Here is a 26,032-nt window from a genome sequence, read left to right as displayed (position 1 = left end):
TGAAGACACGCCATTCTGAATCACGCCATTCTGAAGTCATGCCATTCTGAAGCACGCCATTCTGAAGTGACGCCGTTCTGAAGTCACACCATTCTGAATTCACAGCATTCTGCACGCCATTCTGAAGTCACGCCACTCTGAAGCAGGCCGTTCTAAAGCACGTCATTCTGAAGACACGCCATTCTGAAGCACGTCGTTCTAAAGCACGCCAATCTGAAGTCACACCATTCTGCACGCCATTCTGAAGCATGCCATTCTGAAGTCCTCACGCCATTCTGAAGCACGCCATTCTGAAGTCACACCATTCTGAAGCACTCCATTCTGAAGCACGCCATTCTGATGTCATGCCATTCTAAAGTACGCCATTCTGAAGTCACGCCATTCTGAAGTCACACTGTTCTGAAGCACGCTATTCTGAAGTCACGCCATTCTGAGGCACGCCATTCTGAAGTCACACCATTCTGCACGCCATTCTGAAGAAGGCCATTCTGAAGTCCTCACGCCATTCTGAAGTCACGCCATTCTGAAGCACGGCATTCTGAAGTCATGCCATTCTGAAGCACGCCATTCTGAAGTCATGCCATTCTGAAGCATGCCATTCTGAAGTCACACCGTTCTAAAGTCATGCCATTCTGCTCGCCATTCTGAATTCAGGCCTTTCTGAAGTCATGCCATGCTGCACGCCATTCTGAAGTCACACCATTCTGCATGCCGTTCTTAAGTCACACCATTCGGCACGCCATTCTGAAGTCAGGCCATTCTGAAGTCAAGCCATTCTGAAGTCACACCATTCTGCACGCCATTCTGAAGTCACACCATTCTGCACGTCGTACTGAAGTCACACCGTTCTGAAGTTATGCCATTCTGAAGCACGCCGTTGTGAAGTCACACCATTCTGAAGCACGCCATTCTGAAGTCACACCATTCTGCACGCCGTCTTGAAGTCACGCCATTCTGCACGCCGTTCTGAAGTCACGCCATTCTGAAGCACGCCATTCTGAAGCACACCATTCTGAAGTCACGCCATTCTGAAGCACGCCATTCTGAAACACGCCATTCTGAAGTCAAACCATTCTACATGTCGTTCTGAAGTCACGCCATTCTGAAGTCACGCCATTCTGAAGCACGCCATTCCTGAAGTCATGCCATTCTGAAGCACGCCATTCTGAAGCACGCCATTCTGAAGTCAATCGGTTCTGCACGCCATTCAGAAGCACGCCATTCTGAAGTCACACCGTTCTGCACGCCATTCTGAAGCACGCCATTCTGAGGTCACACTGTTCTGCACGCCATTCTGAAGTCACGCCATTCTAAAGTCATGCCATTCTGAAGTCACACCATTCTGAAGTCACACCATTCTGATGCACACCGTTCTGAAGTCACACCATTCTGAAGCACGCCATTCTGAATTCACGCCATTCTGAATCACACCATTCTGAAGTCATGCCATTCTGAATTCACACCATTCTGAAGTCATGCCATTTTGAAGTCACACCATTCTGAAGTCACACCATTCTGCACGCCATTCTGAAGTCACGCCATTTTAAAGCACGCCGTGCTAAAGCACGTCATTCTGAAGACACGCCATTCTGAAGCACACCATTCTGAAGTCACGCCATTCTGAAGCACGCCATTCTGAAACACGCCATTCTGAAGTCAAACCATTCTACATGTCGTTCTGAAGTCACGCCATTCCGAAGCACGCCATTCTGAAGCACGCCATTCCTGAAGTCATGCCATTCTGAAGCACGCCATTCTGAAGCACGCCATTCGGAAGTCACACCGTTCTGCACGCCATTCAGAAGCATGCCATTCTGAAGTCACACCGTTCTGCATGCCATTCAGAAGCACGCCATTCTGACGTGACGCTATTCTGAAGTCACAACATGATGCACCCCGTTCTGAAGTCACACCATTCTGAAGCAAGCCGTTCTGAAGTCACATCATTCTGAAGCACGCCATTCTGAGGTCACACTGTTCTGCACGCCATTCTGAAGTCACGCCATTCTGAAGTAAGCCGTTCTGAAGTCACACCATTCTGAAGCACGCCATTCTGAGGTCACACTGTTCTGCACGCCATTCTGAAGTCACGCCATTCTGAAGTCATGCTATTCTGAAGTCATGCCATTCTGAAGTCACACCATTCTGAAGCACACTGTTCTGAAGTCACACCATTCTGAAGCACGCCATTCTGAAGTCAGGCCATTCTGCACGCCCTTCTGAAGACACGCCATTCTGAATCATGCCATTCTGAAGTCATGCCATTCTGAAGCACGCCATTCTGAAGTCACGCCATTGTGAAGTCACGCCATTCTGAAGTCACACCATTCTGAAGTCACACCATTCTGCACGCCATTCTGAAGACACGCCATTCTGAAGCACGCCGTTCTAAAGCACGCCATTCTGAAGTCACACCATTCTGCACGCCATTCTGAAGCACGCCATTCTGATGTCATGCCATTCTAAAGCACGCCATTCTGAAGTCATGCCGTTCTGAAGCACGCCATTCTGAAGTCACAGAATTCTGGAAGCCATTCTAAAGTCACACCATTCTGCACGCCATTCTGAAGCACGCCATTCTGAAGTCACGCCGTTCTGAAGACACACCATTCTGAATTCCCACCATTCTGAAGTCATGCCATTTTGAAGTCACACCATTCTGAAGTCACACCATTCTGCACGCCATTCTGAAGTCACGCCATTCTGAAGCACGCCGTTCTAAAGCACGTCATTCTGAAGACACGCCATTCCGAAGCACGCCGTTCTAAAGCACGCCATTCTGAAGTCACACCATTCTGCACGCCATTCTGAAGCTTGCCATTCTGAAGTCCTCACGCCATTCTGAAGCACGCCATTCTGAAGTCACAGAATTCTGGACGCCATTCTGAAGTCACACCATTCTGCACGCCGTTCTGAAGCACGCCATTCTGAAGTCACACCATTCTGAAGCACTCCATTCTGAAGCACGCCATTCTGATGTCATGCCATTCAAAAGTACGCCATTCTGAAGTCACGCCATTCTGAAGTCACACCGTTCTGAAGCACTCCATTCTGAAGCACTCCATTCAGAAGCACGCCATTCTGAAGTCATACCATTCTAAAGCACGCCATTCTGAAGTCATGCCGTTCTGAAGCACGCCATTCTGAAGTCACGGATTTCTGGATGCCATTCTAAAGTCACACCATTCTGCACGCCATTCTGAAGCACGCCATTCTGAAGTCATGCCATTCTGAGGCACGCCATTCTGAAGTCACACCATTCTGAAGCACACCGTTCTGAAGTCACACCATTCTGAAGCACGCCATTCTGAATTCACGCCATTCTGAATCACGCCATTCTGAAGTCATGCCATTCTAAAGCACGCCATTCTGAAGTCACGCCGTTCTGAAGACACACCATTATGCACGCCGTTCTGAAGTCACACCATTCTGAAGCAAGCCGTTCTGAAGTCACACCATTCTGAAGCACGCTATTCTGAGGTCACACTGTTCTGCACCGCATTCTGAATTCACGCCATTCTGAAGACATGCCATTCTGAAGTCACACCATTCTGAAGTCATACCATTCTGAAGCACACCGTTCTGAAGTCACACCATTCTGAAGCACGCCATTCTGAAGTCACGCCATTCTGCACGCCCTTCTGAAGACACGCCATTCTGAATCAAGCCATTCTGAAGTCATGCCAGTCTAAAGCACGCCATTCTGAAATCACGCCGTTCTGAAGACACACCGTTCTGAATTCACACCATTCTGAAGTCATGCCATTTTGAAGTCACACCATTCTGAAGTCACACCATTCTGCACGCCATTCTGAAGTCACGCCATTCTGAAACTTGCCGTTCTAAAGCACGTCATTCTGAATCACGCCATTCTAAAGTCATGCCATTCTGAAGCACGCCATTCTGAAGTCACGCCGTTCTGAAGACAAACCATTCTGAATTCACACCATTCTGAAGTCATGCCATTTTGAAGTCACACCATTCTGAAGTCACACCATTCTGCACGCCATTCTGAAGTCACGCCATTCTGAAGCACGCCGTTCTAAATCACGTCATTCTGAAGACACGCCATTCTGAAGCACGCCGTTCTAAAGCACGCCATTCTGAAGTCACCCCATTCTGCACGCCATTCTGAAGCACGCCATTCTGAAGTCACACCATTCTGAAGCACGCCATTCTGAAGCACGCCATTCTGATGTCATGCCATTCTAAAGCACGCCATTCTGAAGTCCTGCCGTTCTGAAGCACGCCATTCTGAAGTCACACCATTCTGAAGCACGCCATTCTGAAGCACGCCATTCTGATGTCATGCCATTCTTAAGCACGCCATTCTGAAGTCATGCCTTTCTGAAGCACGCCATTCTGAAGTCACAGAATTCTGGATGCCATTCTAAAGTCACACCATTCTGCACGCCATTCTGAAGCACTCCATTCTGAAGTCACGCCATTCTGAAGACACACCATTCTGAATTCACACCATTCTGAAGTCATGCCATTTTGAAGTCACACCATTCTGAAGTCACACCATTCTGCACGCCATTCTGAAGTCACGCCATTCTGAAGCACGTCGTTCTAAAGCACGTCATTTTGAAGACACACCATTCTGAAGCACGCCGTTCTAAAGCACGCCATGCTGAAGTCACACCATTCTGCACGCCATTCTGAAGCATGCCATTCTGAAGTCCTCACGCCATTCTGAAGCACGCCATTCTGAAGTCACACCATTCTGAAGCACTCCATTCTGAAGCACGCCATTCTGATGTCGTGCCATTCAAAAGTACGCCATTCTGAAGTCACGCCATTCTGAAGTCACACCGTTCTGAAGCACTCCATTCTGAAGCACTCCATTCTGAAGCACGCCATTCTGATGTCATGCCATTCTAAAGCACGCCATTCTGAAGTCATGCCGTTCTGAAGCACGCCATTCTGAAGTCACAGAATTCTGGAAGCCATTCTAAAGTCACACCATTCTGCACGCCATTCTGAAGCACGCCATTCTGAAGTCACGCCATTCTGAAGACACACCATTCTGAATTCACACCATTCTGCAGTCATGCCATTTTGAAGTCACACCATTCTGAAGTCACACCATTCTGCACGCCATTCTGAAGTCACGCCATTCTGAAGCACGCCGTTCTAAAGCACGTCATTTTGAAGACACGCCATTCTGAAGCACGCCGTTCTAAAGCACGCCATTCTGAAGTCACACCATTCTGCACGCCATTCTGAAGCTTGCCATTCTGAAGTCCTCACGCCATTCTGAAGCACGCCATTCTGAAGTCACACCATTCTGAAGCACTCCATTCTGAAGCACGCCATTCTGATGTCATGTCATTCTAAAGCACGCCATTCTGAAGTCATGCCGTTCTGAAGCACGCCATTCTGAAGTCACAGAATTCTGGATGCCATTCTAAAGTCACACCATTCTGCACGCCATTCTGAAGTCACACCATTCTGAAGCACTCCATTCTGAAGCAAGCCATTCTGATGTCATGCCATTCGAAAGTACGCCATTCTGAAGTCACGCCATTCTGAAGTCACACTGTTCTGAAGCACTCTATTCTGAAGCACTCCATTCTGAAGCACGCCATTCTGAAGTCATACCATTCTAAAGCACGCCATTCTGAAGTCATGCCGTTCTGAAGCATGCCATTCTGAAGTCACAGAATTCTGGATGCCATTCTAAAGTCACACCATTCTGCACGCCATTCTGAAGCACGCCATTCTGAAGTCACGCCATTCTGAGGCACGCCATTCTGAAGTCACACCATTCTGAAGCACACCGTTCTGAAGTCACACCATTCTGAAGCATGCCATTCCGAATTCACGCCATTCAGAATCACGCCATTCTGAAGTCATGCCTTTCTGAAGCACGCCATTCTGAAGTCACGCCGTTCTGAAGACACACCATTCTGAATTCACACCATTCTGAAGTCATGCCATTTTGAAGTCACACCATTCTGAAGTTACACCATTCTGCACGCCATTCTGAAGTCACGCCATTCTGAAGCACGCCGTTCTAAATCACGTCATTCTGAAGACACGCCATTCTGAAGCACGCCGTTCTAAAGCACGCCATTCTGAAGCACACCATTCTGAAGTCACGCCATTCTGAAGCACGCCATTCTGAAACCCGCCTTTCTGAAGTCAAACCATTCTACATGTCGTTCGGAAGTCACGCCATTCTGAAGTCACGCCATTCTGAAGCACGCCATTACTGAAGTCATGCCATTCTGAAGCACGCCATTCTGAAGCACGCCATTCTGAAGTCACACCGTTCTGCACGCCATTCAGAAGCACGCCATTCTGATGTCGCACCGTTCTGCACGCCATTCAGAAGCACGCCATTCTGAAGTCACGCTATTTTGAAGTCACACCATTATGCACGCCGTTCTGAAGTCACACCATTCTGAATCAAGCCGTTCTGAAGTCACACCATTCTGAAGCACGCCATTCTGAGGTCACACTGTTCTGCACCCCATTCTGAATTCACGCCATTCTGAAGTCATGCCATTCTGAAGTCACACCATTCTGAAGTCACACCATTCTGAAGCACACCGTTCTGAAGTCACACCATTCTGAAGTCACGCCAGTCTGAAGTCACCACATTCTGAAGTCACGCCGTTCTGAAGTCACACCGTTCTAACTTCACGCCATTCTGAAGCACGCCATTCCTGAAGTCACACCATTCTGAAGCCACACCATTCTGAAGTCACGCCATTCTGAAGCACACCATTCCTGAAGTCATGCCATTCTGAAGCACGCCATTCAGAAGCATGCCATTCTGAAGTCACACTGTTCTGCACACCATTCAGAAGCATGCCATTCTGAAGTCACACCGTTCTGAAGCAAGCCGTTCTGAAGTCACACCATCCTGAAGCACGCCATTCTGAGGTCACACTGTTCTGCACGCCATTCTGAAGTCATGCCATTCTGAAGTCACATCATTTTGAATTCACACCATTCTGAAGCACACCGTTCTGAAGTCACACCATTCTGAAGCACGCCATTCTGAATTCACGCCATTCTGAATCACGCCATTCTGAAGTCATGCCATTCTGAAGCACGCCATTCTGAAGTCACGCCGTTCGGAAGACACATCATTCTGAATTCACACCATTCTGAAGTCATGCCATTTTGAAGTCACACCATTCTGAAGTCACACCATTCTGAACGCCATTCTGAAGTCACGCCATTCTGAAGCACGCCGTTCTAAAGCACGTCATTCTGAAGACACGCCATTCTGAAGCACGCCGTTCTAAAGCACGCCATTCTGAAGCACACCATTCTGAAGTCACGCCATTCTGAAGCACGCCATTCTGAAACACGCCATTCTGAAGTCAAACCATTCTACATGTCGTTATGAAGTCACGCCATTCCGAAGTCGCGCCATTCTGAAGCACGCCATTCCTGAAGTCATGCCATTCTGAAGCACGCCATTCAGAAGCACGCCATTCTGAAGTCACACCGTTCTGCATGCCATTCAGAAGCACGCCATTCTGAAGTGACGCTATTCTGAAGTCACACCATGATGCACGCCGTTCTGAAGTCACACCATTCTGAAGCAAGCCGTTCTGAAGTCACATCATTCTGAAGCACGCCATTCTGAGGTCACACTGTTCTGCACGCCATTCTGAAGTCACGCCATTCTGAAGTGAGCCGTTCTGAAGTCGCACCATTCTGAAACACGCCATTCTGAGGTCACACTGCTCTGCACGCCATTCTGAAGTCACGCCATTCTGAAGTCATGCCATTCTGAAGTCATGCCATTCTGAAGTCACACCATTCTGAAGCACACCGTTCTGAAGTCACACCATTCTGAAGCACGCCATTCTGAAGTCACGCCATTCTGCACGCCCTTCTGAAGACACGCCATTCTGAATAATGCCATTCTGAAGTCATGCCATTCTGAAGCACGCCATTCTGAAGTCACGCCGTTCTGAAGACACACCATTCTGAATTCACACCATTCTGCAGTCATGCCATTTTGAAGTCACACCATTCTGAAGTCACACCATTCTGCACGCCATTCTGAAGTCACGCCATTCTGAAGCACGCCGTTCTAAATCACGTCATTCTGAAGACACGCCATTCTGAAGCACGCCGTTCTAAAGCACGCCATTCTGAAGTCACACCATTCTGCACGCCATTCTGAAGCATGCCATTCTGAAGTCCTCACACCATTCTGAAGCATGCCATTCTGAAGTCACACCATTCTGAAGCACTCCATTCTGAAGCACGCCATTCTGATGTCATGCCATTCTAAAGCACGCCATTCTGAAGTCATGCCGTTCTGAAGCACGCCATTCTGAAGTCACAGAATTCTGGATGCCATTCTAAAGTCACACCATTCTGCACGCCATTCTGAAGCAAGCCATTCTGAAGTCACACCAGTCTGAAGCACTCCATTCTGAAGCACGCCATTCTGATGTCATGCCATTCAAAAGTACGCCATTCTGAAGTCACGCCATTCTGAAGTCACACCGTTCTGAAGCACTCCATTCTGAAGCACTCCATTCTGAAGCATGCCATTCTGAAGTCATACCATTCTAAAGCACGCCATTCTGAAGTCATGCCGTTCTGAAGCACGCCATTCTGAAGTCCCGCCGTTCTGAAGATAATCCATTCTGAATTCACACCATTCTGAAGTCATGCCATTTTGAAGTCACACCATTCTGAAGTCACACCATTCTGCACGCCATTCTGAAGTCACACCATTCTGAAGCACGCCGTTCTAAAGCACGTCATTCTGAAGACACGCCATTCTGAAGCAAGCCGTTCTAAAGCACGCCATTCTGAAGTCACACCATTCTGCACGCCATTCTGAAGCACGCCATTCTGAAGTCACGCCATTCTGAAGCACGCCATTCTGAAGCACGCCATTCTGATGTCATGCCATTCTAAAGCACGCCATTCTGAAGTCATGCCGTTCTGAAGCACGCCATTCTGAAGTCACAGGATTCTGGATGCCATTCTAAAGTCACACCATTCTGCACGCCATTCTGAAGCACGCCATTCTGAAGTCCTCACGCCATTCTGAAGCACGCCATTCTGAAGTCACACCATTCTGAAGCACTCCATTCTGAAGCACGCCATTCTGATGTCATGCCATTCAAAAGTACGCCATTCTGAAGTCACGCCATTCTGAAGTCACACCGTTCTGAAGCACTCCATTCTGAAGCACTCCATTCTGAAGCATGCCATTCTGAAGTCATACCATTCTAAAGCACGCCATTCTGAAGTCATGCCGTTCTGGAGCATGCCATTCTGAAGTCACAGAATTCTGGATGCCATTCTAAAGTCACACCATTCTGCACGCCATTCTGAAGCACGCCATTCTGAAGTCACGCCATTCTGAGGCACGCCATTCTGAAGTCACACCATTCTGAAGCACACCGTTCTGAAGTCAAACCATTCTGAAGCACGCCATTCTGAATTCACGCCATTCTGAATCACGCCATTCTGAAGTCATGCCATTCTGAAGCACGCCATTCTGAAGTCACGCCGTTCTGAAGACACACCATTATGCATGCCGTTCTGAAGTCACACCATTCTGAAGCAAGCCGTTCTGAAGTCACACCATTCTGAAGCACGCCATTCTGAGGTCACACTGTTCTGCACCGCATTCTGAATTCACGCCATTCTGAAGAAATGCCATTCTGAAGTCACACCATTCTGAAGTCATACCATTCTGAAGCCTAGCGTTCTGAAGTGGCACCATTCTGAAGCACGCCATTCTGAAGTCACGCCATTCTGCACGCCCTTCTGAAGACATGCCATTCTGAATCACGCCATTCTGAAGTCATGCCATTCTAAAGCACGCCATTCTGAAATCACGCCGTTCTGAAGACACACCGTTCTGAATTCACACCATTCTGAAGTCATGCCATTTTGAAGCCACACCATTCTGAAGTCAAACCATTCTGCACGCCATTCTGAAGTCACGCCATTCTGAAACATGCCGTTCTAAAGCACGTCATTCTGAATCACGCCAATCTGAAGTCATGCCATTCTGAAGCACGCCATTCTGAAGTCACGCCGTTCTGAAGACAAACCATTCTGAATTCACACCATTCTGAAGTCATGCCATTTTGAAGTCACACCATTCTGAAGTCACACCATTCTGCACGCCATTCTGAAGTCACGCCATTCTGAAGTACGCCGTTCTAAATCACGTCATTCTGAAGACACGCCATTCTGAAGCACGCCGTTCTAAAGCACGCCATTCTGAAGTCACCCCATTCTGCACGCCATTCTGAAGCACGCCATTCTGAAGTCACACCATTCTGAAGCACGCCATTCTGAAGCACGCCATTCTGAAGCACGCCATTCTGATGTCATGCCATTCTAATGCACGCCATTCTGAAGTCACAGAATTCTGGATGCCATTCTAAAGTCACACCATTCTGCACGCCATTCTGAAGCACGCCATTCTGAAGTCACGCCGTTCTGAAGACACACCATTCTGAATTCACACCATTCTGAAGTCATGCCATTTTGAAGTCACACCATTCTGAAGTCACACCATTCTGCACGCCATTCTGAAGTCACGCCATTCTGAAGCACGCCGTTCTAAAGCACGTCATTCTGAAGACACGCCATTCTGAAGCCCGCCGTTCTAAAGCACGCCATTCTGAAGTCACACCATTCTGCACGCCATTCTGAAGCATGCCATTCTGAAGTCCTCACGCCATTCTGAAGCACGCCATTCTGAAGTCACACCATTCTGAAGCACTCCATTCTGAAGCACGCGATTCTGATGTCATGCCATTCAGAAGCACGCCATTCTGAAGTCATGCCGTTCTGAAGCACGCCATTCTGAAGTCACAGAATTCTGGATGCCATTCTAAAGTCACACCGTTCTGCACGCCATTCTGAAGCACGCCATTCTGAAGTCACGCCATTCTGAGGCACGCCATTCTGAAGTCACACCATTCTGAAGCACACCGTTCTGAAGTCAAACCATTCTGAAGCACGCCATTCTGAATTCACGCCATTCTGAATCACGCCATTCTGAAGTCATGCCATTCTGAAGCACGCCATTCTGAAGTCACGCCGTTCTGAAGACACACCATTATGCATGCCGTTCTGAAGTCACACCATTCTGAAGCAAGCCGTTCTGAAGTCACACCATTCTGAAGCACGCCATTCTGAGGTCACACTGTTCTGCACCCCATTCTGAAATCACGCCATTCTGAAGTCATGCCATTCTGAAGTCAAACCATTCTGAAGTCACACCATTCTGAAGCACACCGTTCTGAAGTCACACCATTCTGAAGCACGCCATTCTGAAGTCACGCCGTTCTGAAGACACACCATTCTGAATTCACACCATTCTGAAGTCATGCCATTTTGAAGTCACACCATTCTGAAGTCACACCATTCTGCACGCCATTCTGAAGTCACGCCATTCTGAAGCACGCCGTTCTAAAGCACGTCATTCTGAAGACACGCCATTCTGAAGCACGCCGTTCTAAAGCACGCCATTCTGAAGTCACACCATTCTGCACGCCATTCTAAAGCATGCCATTCTGAAGTCCTCACGCCATTCTGAAGCACGCCATTCTGAAGTCACACCTTTCTGAAGCACTCCATTCTGAAGCACGCCATTCTGATGTCATGCCATTCGAAAGTACGCCATTCTGAAGTCACGCCATTCTGAAGTCACACCGTTCTGAAGTACTCCATTCTGAAGCACTCCATTCTGAAGCATGCCATTCTGAAGTCATACCATTCTAAAGCACGCCATTCTGAAGTCATGCCGTTCTGAAGCATGCCATTCTGAAGTCACAGAATTCTGGATGCCATTCTAAAGTCACACCATTCTGCAGGCCATTCTGAAGCACGCCATTCTGAAGTCACACCATTCTGAAGCACACCGTTCTGAAGTCACACCATTCTGAAGCACTCCATTCTGAAGCACGCCATTCTGATGTCATGCCATTCTAAAGCACGCCATTCTGAGGTCACACTGTTCTGCACCGCATTCTGAATTCACGCCATTCTGAAGACATGCCATTCTGAAGTCACACCATTCTGAAGTCATACCATTCTGAAGCACACCGTTCTGAAGTCACACCATTCTGAAGCACGCCATTCTGAAGTCACGCCATTCTGCACGCCCTTCTGAAGACACGCCATTCTGAGTCACGCCATTCTGAAGTCATGCCATTCTAAAGCACGCCATTCTGAAATCACGCCGTTCTGAAGACACACCGTTCTGAATTCACACCATTCTGAAGTCATGCCATTTTGAAGTCACACCATTCTGAAGTCACACCATTCTGCACGCCATTCTGAAGTCACGCCATTCTGAAACATGCCGTTCTAAAGCACGTCATTCTGAATCACGCCATTCTGAATTCATGCCATTCTGAAGCACGCCATTCTGAAGTCACGCCGTTCTGAAGACAAACCATTCTGAATTCACACCATTCTGAAGTCATGCCATTTTGAAGTCATACCATTCTGAAGTCTCACCATTCTGCACGCCATTCTGAAGTCACGCCATTCTGAAACAAACGCCGTTCTAAATCAAGTCATTCTGAAGACACGCCATTCTGAAGCACGCCGTTCTAAAGCACGCCATTTTGAAGACACCCCATTCTGCACGCCATTCTGAAGCACGCCATTCTGAAGTCACACCATTCTGAAGCACGCCATTCCGAAGCACGCCATTCTGATGTCATGCCATTCTATAGCACGCCATTCTGAAGTCATGCCGTTCTGAAGCACGCCATTCTGAAGTCACAGAATTCTGGATGCCATGCTAAATTCACACCATTCTGCACGCCATTCTGAAGCACGCCATTCTGAAGTCACCCCATTCTGCACGCCATTCTGAAGCACGCCATTCTGAAGTCACACCATTCTGAAGCACGCCATTCTGAAGCACGCCATTCTGAAGCACGCCATTCTGATGTCATGCCATTCTAATGCACGCCATTCTGAAGTCACAGAATTCTGGATGCCATTCTAAAGTCACACCATTCTGCACGCCATTCTGAAGCACGCCATTCTGAAGTCACGCCGTTCTGAAGACACACCATTCTGAATTCACACCATTCTGAAGTCATGCCATTTTGAAGTCACACCATTCTGAAGTCACACCATTCTGCACGCCATTCTGAAGTCACGCCATTCTGAAGCACGCCGTTCTAAAGCACGTCATTCTGAAGACACGCCATTCTGAAGCCCGCCGTTCTAAAGCACGCCATTCTGAAGTCACACCATTCTGCACGCCATTCTGAAGCATGCCATTCTGAAGTCCTCACGCCATTCTGAAGCACGCCATTCTGAAGTCACACCATTCTGAAGCACTCCATTCTGAAGCACGCGATTCTGATGTCATGCCATTCAGAAGCACGCCATTCTGAAGTCATGCCGTTCTGAAGCACGCCATTCTGAAGTCACAGAATTCTGGATGCCATTCTAAAGTCACACCGTTCTGCACGCCATTCTGAAGCACGCCATTCTGAAGTCACGCCATTCTGAGGCACGCCATTCTGAAGTCACACCATTCTGAAGCACACCGTTCTGAAGTCAAACCATTCTGAAGCACGCCATTCTGAATTCACGCCATTCTGAATCACGCCATTCTGAAGTCATGCCATTCTGAAGCACGCCATTCTGAAGTCACGCCGTTCTGAAGACACACCATTATGCATGCCGTTCTGAAGTCACACCATTCTGAAGCAAGCCGTTCTGAAGTCACACCATTCTGAAGCACGCCATTCTGAGGTCACACTGTTCTGCACCCCATTCTGAAATCACGCCATTCTGAAGTCATGCCATTCTGAAGTCAAACCATTCTGAAGTCACACCATTCTGAAGCACACCGTTCTGAAGTCACACCATTCTGAAGCACGCCATTCTGAAGTCACGCCGTTCTGAAGACACACCATTCTGAATTCACACCATTCTGAAGTCATGCCATTTTGAAGTCACACCATTCTGAAGTCACACCATTCTGCACGCCATTCTGAAGTCACGCCATTCTGAAGCACGCCGTTCTAAAGCACGTCATTCTGAAGACACGCCATTCTGAAGCACGCCGTTCTAAAGCACGCCATTCTGAAGTCACACCATTCTGCACGCCATTCTAAAGCATGCCATTCTGAAGTCCTCACGCCATTCTGAAGCACGCCATTCTGAAGTCACACCTTTCTGAAGCACTCCATTCTGAAGCACGCCATTCTGATGTCATGCCATTCGAAAGTACGCCATTCTGAAGTCACGCCATTCTGAAGTCACACCGTTCTGAAGTACTCCATTCTGAAGCACTCCATTCTGAAGCATGCCATTCTGAAGTCATACCATTCTAAAGCACGCCATTCTGAAGTCATGCCGTTCTGAAGCATGCCATTCTGAAGTCACAGAATTCTGGATGCCATTCTAAAGTCACACCATTCTGCAGGCCATTCTGAAGCACGCCATTCTGAAGTCACACCATTCTGAAGCACACCGTTCTGAAGTCACACCATTCTGAAGCACTCCATTCTGAAGCACGCCATTCTGATGTCATGCCATTCTAAAGCACGCCATTCTGAGGTCACACTGTTCTGCACCGCATTCTGAATTCACGCCATTCTGAAGACATGCCATTCTGAAGTCACACCATTCTGAAGTCATACCATTCTGAAGCACACCGTTCTGAAGTCACACCATTCTGAAGCACGCCATTCTGAAGTCACGCCATTCTGCACGCCCTTCTGAAGACACGCCATTCTGAGTCACGCCATTCTGAAGTCATGCCATTCTAAAGCACGCCATTCTGAAATCACGCCGTTCTGAAGACACACCGTTCTGAATTCACACCATTCTGAAGTCATGCCATTTTGAAGTCACACCATTCTGAAGTCACACCATTCTGCACGCCATTCTGAAGTCACGCCATTCTGAAACATGCCGTTCTAAAGCACGTCATTCTGAATCACGCCATTCTGAATTCATGCCATTCTGAAGCACGCCATTCTGAAGTCACGCCGTTCTGAAGACAAACCATTCTGAATTCACACCATTCTGAAGTCATGCCATTTTGAAGTCATACCATTCTGAAGTCTCACCATTCTGCACGCCATTCTGAAGTCACGCCATTCTGAAACAAACGCCGTTCTAAATCAAGTCATTCTGAAGACACGCCATTCTGAAGCACGCCGTTCTAAAGCACGCCATTTTGAAGACACCCCATTCTGCACGCCATTCTGAAGCACGCCATTCTGAAGTCACACCATTCTGAAGCACGCCATTCCGAAGCACGCCATTCTGATGTCATGCCATTCTATAGCACGCCATTCTGAAGTCATGCCGTTCTGAAGCACGCCATTCTGAAGTCACAGAATTCTGGATGCCATTCTAAATTCACACCATTCTGCACGCCATTCTGAAGCACGCCATTCTGAAGTCACGCCGTTCTGAAGACACACCATTCTGAATTCACACCATTCTGAAGTCATGCCATTTTGAAGTCACACCATTCTGAAGTCACACCATTCTGCACGCCATTCTGAAGCCACGCCATTCTGAAGCACGCCGTTCTAAAGCACGTCATTCTGAAGACACGCCATTCTGAAGCACGCCGTTCTAAATCACGCCATTCTGAAGTCACACCATTCTGCACGCCATTCTGAAGCATGCCATTCTGAAGTCCTCACGCCATTCTGAAGCACGCCATTCTGAAGTCACACCATTCTGAAGCACTCCATTCTGAAGCACGCCATTCTGATGTCATGCCATTCTAAAGCACGCCATTCTGAAGTCATGCCGTTCTGAAGCACGCCATTCTGAAGTCACAGAATTCTGGATGCCATTCTCAAGTCACACCATTCTGCACGCCATTCTGAAGCACGCCATTCTGAAGTCACACCATTCTGAAGCACTCCATTCTGAAGCACGCCATTCTGATGTCATGCCATTCGAAAGTACGCCATTCTGAAGTCACGCCATTCTGAAGTCACCCTGTTCTGAAGCACTCCATTCTGAAGCACTCCATTCTGAAGCACGCCATTCTGAAGTCATACAATTCTAAAGCACGCCATTCTGAAGTCATGCCGTTCTGTAGCACGCCATTCTGAAGTCACAGAATTCTGGATGCCATTCTAAAGTCACACCATTCTGCACGGTATTCTGAAGTCACACCATTCTGAAGCACACCGTTCTGAAGTCACACCATTCTGAAGCATGCCATTCCGAATTCACGCCATTCTGAATCACGCCATTCTGAAGTCATGCCATTCTGAAGCACGCCATTCTGAAGTCACGCCGTTCTGAAGACACACCATTCTGAATTCACACCATTCTGAAGTCATGCCATTTTGAAGTCACACCATTCTGAAGTTACACCATTCTGCACGCCATTCTGAAGTCACGCCATTCTGAAGCACGCCGTTCTAAAGCACGTCATTCTGAAGACACGCCATTCTGAAGCACGCCGTTCTAAAGCACGCCATTCTGAAGCACACCATTCTGAAGTCACGCCATTCTGAAGCACGCCATTCTGAAACACGCCTTTCTGAAGTCAAACCATTCTACATGTCGTTCTGAAGTCACGCCATTCTGAAGTCACGCCATTCTGAAGCACGCCATTCCTGAAGTCATGCCATTCTGAAGCACGCCATTCTGAAGCACGCCATTCTGAAGTCACACCGTTCTGCACGCCATTCAGAAGCACGCCATTCTGAAGTCACACCGTTCTGCACGCCATTCAGAAGCACGCCATTCTGAAGTCACGCTATTCTGAAGTCACACCATTATGCACGCCGTTCTGAAGTCACACCATTCTGAAGCAAGCCGTTCTGAAGTCACACCATTCTGAAGCACGCCATTCTGAGGTCACACTGTTCTGCACCCCATTCTGAAATCACGCCATTCTGAAGTCATGCCATTCTGAAGTCAAACCATTCTGAAGTCACACCATTCTGAAGCACACCGTTCTGAAGTCACACCATTCTGAAGCACGCCATTCTGAAGTCACGCCATTCTGCACGCCCTTCTGAAGACACGCCATTCTGAATCAAGCCATTCTGAAGTCATGCCATTCTGAAGCACGCCATTCTGAAGTCACGCCGTTCTGAAGACACACCATTCTGAATTCACACCATTCTGAAGTCATGCCATTTTGAAGTCACACCATTCTGAAGTCACACCATTCTGCATGCCATTCTGAAATCACGACATTCTGAAACACGCCGTTCTAAAGCACGTCATTCTGAATCACGCCATTCTGAAGTCATGCCATTCTGAAGCACGCCATTCTGAAGTCACGCCGTTCTGAAGACACACCATTCTGAATTCACACCATTCTGAAGTCATGCCATTTTGAAGTCACACCATTCTGAAGTCACACCATTCTGCACGCCATTCTGAAGTCACGCCATTCTGAAACACGCCATTCTAAAGCACGTCATTCTGAATCACGCCATTCTGAAGTCATGCCATTCTGAAGCACGCCATTCTGAAGTCACGCCGTTCTGAAGACAATCCATTCTGAATTCACACCATTCTGAAGTCATGCCATTTTGAAGTCACACCATTCTGAAGTCACACCATTCTGCACGCCATTCTGAAGTCACGCCATTCTGAAGCACGCCGTTCTAAAGCACGTCATTCTGAAGACACGCCATTCTGAAGCACGCCTTTCTAAAGCACGCCATTCTGAAGTCACACCATTCTGCACGCCATTCTGAAGCACGCCATTCTGAAGTCATGCGTTTCTGAAGCACGCCATTCTGAAGCACGCCATTCTGATGTCATGCCATTCTAAAGCACGCCATTCTGAAGTCATGCCGTTCTGAAGCACGCCATTCTGAAGTCACAGAATTCTGGATGCCATTCTAAAGTCAGACCATTCTGCACGCCATTCTGAAGACACGCCATTCTGAATCAAGCCATTCTGAAGTCATGCCATTCTGAAGCACGCCATTCTGAAGTCACGCCGTTCTGAAGACACACCATTCTGAATTCACACCATTCTGAAGTCATGCCATTTTGAAGTCACACCATTCTGAAGTCACACCATTCTGCATGCCATTCTCAAATCACGACATTCTGAAACACGCCGTTCTAAAGCACGTCATTCTGAATCACGCCATTCTGAAGTCATGCCATTCTGAAGCACGCCATTCTGAAGTCACGCCGTTCTGAAGACACACCATTCTGAATTCACACCATTCTGAAGTCATGCCATTTTGAAGTCACACCATTCTGAAGTCACACCATTCTGCACGCCATTCTGAAGTCACGCCATTCTGAAACACGCCATTCTAAAGCACGTCATTCTGAATCACGCCATTCTGAAGTCATGCCATTCTGAAGCACGCCATTCTGAAGTCACGCCGTTCTGAAGACAATCCATTCTGAATTCACACCATTCTGAAGTCATGCCATTTTGAAGTCACACCATTCTGAAGTCACACCATTCTGCACGCCATTCTGAAGTCACGCCATTCTGAAGCACGCCGTTCTAAAGCACGTCATTCTGAAGACATGCCATTCTGAAGCACGCCTTTCTAAAGCACGCCATTCTGAAGTCACACCATTCTGCACGCCATTCTGAAGCACGCCATTCTGAAGTCACGCCGTTCTGAAGACACACCATTCTGAATTCACACCATTCTGAAGTCATGCCATTTTGAAGTCACACCATTCTGAAGTCACACCATTCTGCACGCCATTCTGAAGCCACGCCATTCTGAAGCACGCCGTTCTAAAGCACGTCATTCTGAAGACACGCCATTCTGAAGCACGCCGTTCTAAATCACGCCATTCTGAAGTCACACCATTCTGCACGCCATTCTGAAGCATGCCATTCTGAAGTCCTCACGCCATTCTGAAGCACGCCATTCTGAAGTCACACCATTCTGAAGCACTCCATTCTGAAGCACGCCATTCTGATGTCATGCCATTCTAAAGCACGCCATTCTGAAGTCATGCCGTTCTGAAGCACGCCATTCTGAAGTCACAGAATTCTGGATGCCATTCTCAAGTCACACCATTCTGCACGCCATTCTGAAGCACGCCATTCTGAAGTCACACCATTCTGAAGCACTCCATTCTGAAGCACGCCATTCTGATGTCATGCCATTCGAAAGTACGCCATTCTGAAGTCACGCCATTCTGAAGTCACCCTGTTCTGAAGCACTCCATTCTGAAGCACTCCATTCTGAAGCACGCCATTCTGAAGTCATACAATTCTAAAGCACGCCATTCTGAAGTCATGCCGTTCTGTAGCACGCCATTCTGAAGTCACAGAATTCTGGATGCCATTCTAAAGTCACACCATTCTGCACGGTATTCTGAAGTCACACCATTCTGAAGCACACCGTTCTGAAGTCACACCATTCTGAAGCATGCCATTCCGAATTCACGCCATTCTGAATCACGCCATTCTGAAGTCATGCCATTCTGAAGCACGCCATTCTGAAGTCACGCCGTTCTGAAGACACACCATTCTGAATTCACACCATTCTGAAGTCATGCCATTTTGAAGTCACACCATTCTGAAGTTACACCATTCTGCACGCCATTCTGAAGTCACGCCATTCTGAAGCACGCCGTTCTAAAGCACGTCATTCTGAAGACACGCCATTCTGAAGCACGCCGTTCTAAAGCACGCCATTCTGAAGCACACCATTCTGAAGTCACGCCATTCTGAAGCACGCCATTCTGAAACACGCCTTTCTGAAGTCAAACCATTCTACATGTCGTTCTGAAGTCACGCCATTCTGAAGTCACGCCATTCTGAAGCACGCCATTCCTGAAGTCATTCCATTCTGAAGCACGCCATTCTGAAGCACGCCATTCTGAAGTCACACCGTTCTGCACGCCATTCAGAAGCACGCCATTCTGAAGTCACACCGTTCTGCACGCCATTCAGAAGCACGCCATTCTGAAGTCACGCTATTCTGAAGTCACACCATTATGCACGCCGTTCTGAAGTCACACCATTCTGAAGCAAGCCGTTCTGAAGTCACACCATTCTGAAGCACGCCATTCTGAGGTCACACTGTTCTGCACCCCATTCTGAAATCACGCCATTCTGAAGTCATGCCATTCTGAAGTCAAACCATTCTGAAGTCACACCATTCTGAAGCACACCGTTCTGAAGTCACACCATTCTGAAGCACGCCATTCTGAAGTCACGCCATTCTGCACGCCCTTCTGAAGACACGCCATTCTGAATCAAGCCATTCTGAAGTCATGCCATTCTGAAGCACGCCATTCTGAAGTCACGCCGTTCTGAAGACACACCATTCTGAATTCACACCATTCTGAAGTCATGCCATTTTGAAGTCACACCATTCTGAAGTCACACCATTCTGCATGCCATTCTGAAATCACGACATTCTGAAACACGCCGTTCTAAAGCACGTCATTCTGAATCACGCCATTCTGAAGTCATGCCATTCTGAAGCACGCCATTCTGAAGTCACGCCGTTCTGAAGACACACCATTCTGAATTCACACCATTCTGAAGTCATGCCATTTTGAAGTCACACCATTCTGAAGTCACACCATTCTGCACGCCATTCTGAAGTCACGCCATTCTGAAACACGCCATTCTAAAGCACGTCATTCTGAATCACGCCATTCTGAAGTCATGCCATTCTGAAGCACGCCATTCTGAAGTCACGCCGTTCTGAAGACAATCCATTCTGAATTCACACCATTCTGAAGTCATGCCATTTTGAAGTCACACCATTCTGAAGTCACACCATTCTGCACGCCATTCTGAAGTCACGCCATTCTGAAGCACGCCGTTCTAAAGCACGTCATTCTGAAGACACGCCATTCTGAAGCACGCCTTTCTAAAGCACGCCATTCTGAAGTCACACCATTCTGCACGCCATTCTGAAGCACGCCATTCTGAAGTCATGCGTTTCTGAAGCACGCCATTCTGAAGCACGCCATTCTGATGTCATGCCATTCTAAAGCACGCCATTCTGAAGTCATGCCGTTCTGAAGCACGCCATTCTGAAGTCACAGAATTCTGGATGCCATTCTAAAGTCAGACCATTCTGCACGCCATTCTGAAGCACGCCATTCTGAAGTCACGCCGTTCTGAAGACACACCATTCTGAATTCACACCATTCTGAAGTCATGCCATTTTGAAGTCACACCATTCTGCACGCCATTCTGAAGTCACGCCATTCTGAAGCACGCCGTTCTAAAGCACGTCATTCTGAAGACACGCCATTCTGAAGCACGCCATTCTGAAGTCACACCATTCTGAAGTCATACCATTCTGAAGCACGCCATTCTGAAGTCACGCCATTCTGAGGCACGCCATTCTGAAGTCACACCATTCTGAAGCACACCGTTCTGAAGTCACACCATTCTGAAGCACGCCATTCTGAATTCACGCCATTCTGAATCACGCCATTCTGAAGTCACGCCGTTCTGAAGACACACCATTCTGAATTCACACCATTCTGAAGTCATGGCATTTTGAAGTCACACCATTCTGAAGTTACACCATTCTGCACGCCATTCTGAAGTCACGCCATTCTGAAGCACGCCGTTCTAAAGCACGTCATTCTGAAGACACGCCATTCTGAAGCACGCCATTCTAAAGCACGCCATTCTGAAGCACACCATTCTGAAGTCACGCCATTCTGAAGCACGCCATTCTGAAACACGCCATTCTGAAGTCAAACCATTCTACATGTCGTTCTGAAGACACGCCATTCTGAAGCACGCCATTCTGAAGCACGCCATTCTGAAGCACACCATTCTGAAGCACGCCATTCTGAAGCACGCCATTCTGAAGTCACACCGTTCTGCACGCCATTCAGAAGCACGCCATTCTGAAGTCACACCGTTCTGCACGCCATTCAGAAGCACGCCATTCTGAAGTCACGCTATTCTGAAGTCACACCATTATGCACGCCGTTCTGAAGTCACACCATTCTGAAGCACGCCATTCTGAGGTCACACTGTTCTGCACCCCATTCTGAATTCACGCCATTCTGAAGTCATGCCATTCTGAAGTCACACCAGTCTGAAGCACTCCATTCTGAAGCACGCCATTCTGATGTCATGCCATTCAAAAGTACGCCATTCTGAAGTCACGCCATTCTGAAGTCACACCGTTCTGAAGCACTCCATTCTGAAGCACTCCATTCTGAAGCATGCCATTCTGAAGTCATACCATTCTAAAGCACGCCATTCTGAAGTCATGCCGTTCTGAAGCACGCCATTCTGAAGTCACGCCGTTCTGAAGATAATCCATTCTGAATTCACACCATTCTGAAGTCATGCCATTTTGAAGTCACACCATTCTGAAGTCACACCATTCTGCACGCCATTCTGAAGTCACACCATTCTGAAGCACGCCGTTCTAAAGCACGTCATTCTGAAGACACGCCATTCTGAAGCAAGCCGTTCTAAAGCACGCCATTCTGAAGTCACACCATTCTGCACGCCATTCTGAAGCACGCCATTCTGAAGTCACGCCATTCTGAAGCACGCCATTCTGAAGCACGCCATTCTGATGTCATGCCATTCTAAAGCACGCCATTCTGAAGTCATGCCGTTCTGAAGCACGCCATTCTGAAGTCACAGGATTCTGGATGCCATTCTAAAGTCACACCATTCTGCACGCCATTCTGAAGCACGCCATTCTGAAGTCCTCACGCCATTCTGAAGCACGCCATTCTGAAGTCACACCATTCTGAAGCACTCCATTCTGAAGCACGCCATTCTGATGTCATGCCATTCAAAAGTACGCCATTCTGAAGTCACGCCATTCTGAAGTCACACCGTTCTGAAGCACTCCATTCTGAAGCACTCCATTCTGAAGCATGCCATTCTGAAGTCATACCATTCTAAAGCACGCCATTCTGAAGTCATGCCGTTCTGGAGCATGCCATTCTGAAGTCACAGAATTCTGGATGCCATTCTAAAGTCACACCATTCTGCACGCCATTCTGAAGCACGCCATTCTGAAGTCACGCCATTCTGAGGCACGCCATTCTGAAGTCACACCATTCTGAAGCACACCGTTCTGAAGTCAAACCATTCTGAAGCACGCCATTCTGAATTCACGCCATTCTGAATCACGCCATTCTGAAGTCATGCCATTCTGAAGCACGCCATTCTGAAGTCACGCCGTTCTGAAGACACACCATTATGCATGCCGTTCTGAAGTCACACCATTCTGAAGCAAGCCGTTCTGAAGTCACACCATTCTGAAGCACGCCATTCTGAGGTCACACTGTTCTGCACCGCATTCTGAATTCACGCCATTCTGAAGAAATGCCATTCTGAAGTCACACCATTCTGAAGTCATACCATTCTGAAGCCTAGCGTTCTGAAGTGGCACCATTCTGAAGCACGCCATTCTGAAGTCACGCCATTCTGCACGCCCTTCTGAAGACATGCCATTCTGAATCACGCCATTCTGAAGTCATGCCATTCTAAAGCACGCCATTCTGAAATCACGCCGTTCTGAAGACACACCGTTCTGAATTCACACCATTCTGAAGTCATGCCATTTTGAAGCCACACCATTCTGAAGTCAAACCATTCTGCACGCCATTCTGAAGTCACGCCATTCTGAAACATGCCGTTCTAAAGCACGTCATTCTGAATCACGCCAATCTGAAGTCATGCCATTCTGAAGCACGCCATTCTGAAGTCACGCCGTTCTGAAGACAAACCATTCTGAATTCACACCATTCTGAAGTCATGCCATTTTGAAGTCACACCATTCTGAAGTCACACCATTCTGCACGCCATTCTGAAGTCACGCCATTCTGAAGTACGCCGTTCTAAATCACGTCATTCTGAAGACACGCCATTCTGAAGCACGCCGTTCTAAAGCACGCCATTCTGAAGTCACCCCATTCTGCACGCCATTCTGAAGCACGCCATTCTGAAGTCACACCATTCTGAAGCACGCCATTCTGAAGCACGCCATTCTGAAGCACGCCATTCTGATGTCATGCCATTCTAATGCACGCCATTCTGAAGTCACAGAATTCTGGATGCCATTCTAAAGTCACACCATTCTGCACGCCATTCTGAAGCACGCCATTCTGAAGTCACGCCGTTCTGAAGACACACCATTCTGAATTCACACCATTCTGAAGTCATGCCATTTTGAAGTCACACCATTCTGAAGTCACACCATTCTGCACGCCATTCTGAAGTCACGCCATTCTGAAGCACGCCGTTCTAAAGCACGTCATTCTGAAGACACGCCATTCTGAAGCCCGCCGTTCTAAAGCACGCCATTCTGAAGTCACACCATTCTGCACGCCATTCTGAAGCATGCCATTCTGAAGTCCTCACGCCATTCTGAAGCACGCCATTCTGAAGTCACACCATTCTGAAGCACTCCATTCTGAAGCACGCGATTCTGATGTCATGCCATTCAGAAGCACGCCATTCTGAAGTCATGCCGTTCTGAAGCACGCCATTCTGAAGTCACAGAATTCTGGATGCCATTCTAAAGTCACACCGTTCTGCACGCCATTCTGAAGCACGCCATTCTGAAGTCACGCCATTCTGAGGCACGCCATTCTGAAGTCACACCATTCTGAAGCACACCGTTCTGAAGTCAAACCATTCTGAAGCACGCCATTCTGAATTCACGCCATTCTGAATCACGCCATTCTGAAGTCATGCCATTCTGAAGCACGCCATTCTGAAGTCACGCCGTTCTGAAGACACACCATTATGCATGCCGTTCTGAAGTCACACCATTCTGAAGCAAGCCGTTCTGAAGTCACACCATTCTGAAGCACGCCATTCTGAGGTCACACTGTTCTGCACCCCATTCTGAAATCACGCCATTCTGAAGTCATGCCATTCTGAAGTCAAACCATTCTGAAGTCACACCATTCTGAAGCACACCGTTCTGAAGTCACACCATTCTGAAGCACGCCATTCTGAAGTCACGCCGTTCTGAAGACACACCATTCTGAATTCACACCATTCTGAAGTCATGCCATTTTGAAGTCACACCATTCTGAAGTCACACCATTCTGCACGCCATTCTGAAGTCACGCCATTCTGAAGCACGCCGTTCTAAAGCACGTCATTCTGAAGACACGCCATTCTGAAGCACGCCGTTCTAAAGCACGCCATTCTGAAGTCACACCATTCTGCACGCCATTCTAAAGCATGCCATTCTGAAGTCCTCACGCCATTCTGAAGCACGCCATTCTGAAGTCACACCTTTCTGAAGCACTCCATTCTGAAGCACGCCATTCTGATGTCATGCCATTCGAAAGTACGCCATTCTGAAGTCACGCCATTCTGAAGTCACACCGTTCTGAAGTACTCCATTCTGAAGCACTCCATTCTGAAGCATGCCATTCTGAAGTCATACCATTCTAAAGCACGCCATTCTGAAGTCATGCCGTTCTGAAGCATGCCATTCTGAAGTCACAGAATTCTGGATGCCATTCTAAAGTCACACCATTCTGCAGGCCATTCTGAAGCACGCCATTCTGAAGTCACACCATTCTGAAGCACACCGTTCTGAAGTCACACCATTCTGAAGCACTCCATTCTGAAGCACGCCATTCTGATGTCATGCCATTCTAAAGCACGCCATTCTGAGGTCACACTGTTCTGCACCGCATTCTGAATTCACGCCATTCTGAAGACATGCCATTCTGAAGTCACACCATTCTGAAGTCATACCATTCTGAAGCACACCGTTCTGAAGTCACACCATTCTGAAGCACGCCATTCTGAAGTCACGCCATTCTGCACGCCCTTCTGAAGACACGCCATTCTGAGTCACGCCATTCTGAAGTCATGCCATTCTAAAGCACGCCATTCTGAAATCACGCCGTTCTGAAGACACACCGTTCTGAATTCACACCATTCTGAAGTCATGCCATTTTGAAGTCACACCATTCTGAAGTCACACCATTCTGCACGCCATTCTGAAGTCACGCCATTCTGAAACATGCCGTTCTAAAGCACGTCATTCTGAATCACGCCATTCTGAATTCATGCCATTCTGAAGCACGCCATTCTGAAGTCACGCCGTTCTGAAGACAAACCATTCTGAATTCA

The sequence above is a fragment of the Carcharodon carcharias genome, chromosome 11 (genome assembly GCF_017639515.1).
Source record: "Carcharodon carcharias isolate sCarCar2 chromosome 11, sCarCar2.pri, whole genome shotgun sequence".
Classification (NCBI taxonomy): Eukaryota; Metazoa; Chordata; class Chondrichthyes; order Lamniformes; family Lamnidae; genus Carcharodon; species Carcharodon carcharias.
This window is presented reverse-complemented; position numbering follows the sequence as displayed.